The sequence below is a fragment of the Penaeus chinensis genome, chromosome 10 (assembly GCF_019202785.1).
Source record: "Penaeus chinensis breed Huanghai No. 1 chromosome 10, ASM1920278v2, whole genome shotgun sequence".
In the NCBI taxonomy this organism is placed as follows: domain Eukaryota; kingdom Metazoa; phylum Arthropoda; class Malacostraca; order Decapoda; family Penaeidae; genus Penaeus; species Penaeus chinensis.
In genome coordinates this window covers 25,432,446-25,433,493 of record NC_061828.1, presented here as the reverse complement: position 1 = coordinate 25,433,493, position 1,048 = coordinate 25,432,446, and positions in this window count along the sequence as shown.

Sequence of the window (1,048 nt, the reverse complement as noted above, 5' to 3'; positions counted from 1 at the left end):
AGCCAGACAGGAAGCACGTCGACGAGGCTTTTCTCTTACCCCCTACTCCAGTAATGTCGCTCACTCTGCCAATCCCCTACCTCCCAAGCTCCTACACCCTCTCCTAAACCCAACCCCCCTCCATCTAACTTCCCCTCTTCTACCTCCTACCTTCCCCAGTCAAATTCTTTTGTCATCCTAAACCCAGACACTCCAATCTCTACACAATCAAATTCTTTTGCTATCCTAAATCCAGACACCCCAATCTCTACTACAGCCCCAACACCTTCCCCTCTCCCTCCCCGCACTACCCGCAGCAAACAGAATAAACGTTCCACCCCCTCTTCCCCTACCTCACAATCACCTCCACCTTCCTTTGCCCCTATTTTTCAGACACCAGACTTCTCTTCCCCCCCTCAGAAGAAAACCTTTATCTCACATAACTCTGCAACCAACCCCATTACAGAAACTCTTGAAGATATCCAGAACTACATAATAGAATCCCAAACTGATACTCATCCACCTTCAAATTCTATAATTCCCGCTCCTTCCACACTCAAAGTGACTGCCGATATCAATCCTCCTCCTACTCATATTCTCCCTACACCCAATCCTCCTACCCAATCCCAACAAAACCCATCCCCCCCGACTCCACCCCTACCTATATTAACCCTCCCACCATTCCCTCTATCCCTTCCACTCCCTCCTGGATACACACGTGAATCCCTCATGTCACAAATACCCCCTTCCCCAGACCCTCTACCTCCCGACACCCCTCCTGATACAACACCCCCTCCCCAACCTCATTCTTTATCCCACCCTCTAGCACCTTCCCCTTCAAATACAGATCGCCCCACACACTTTGATACACGCACGCAGTCTTTTTCATGCATTGACCTCTCTCTATGCTCCCCTTCTCTTCATTTAGATTTCCACTGGTCAGTTCTAGACCACTTTCCCTATAGCGACCACTTTCCAGTTCTCCTTTCTCCAACTTCATATGTACCACTTCCCAACTCCCCACGCTGGTGCTTTGATAGAGCTGACTGGCATACTTTCACTTCACTCT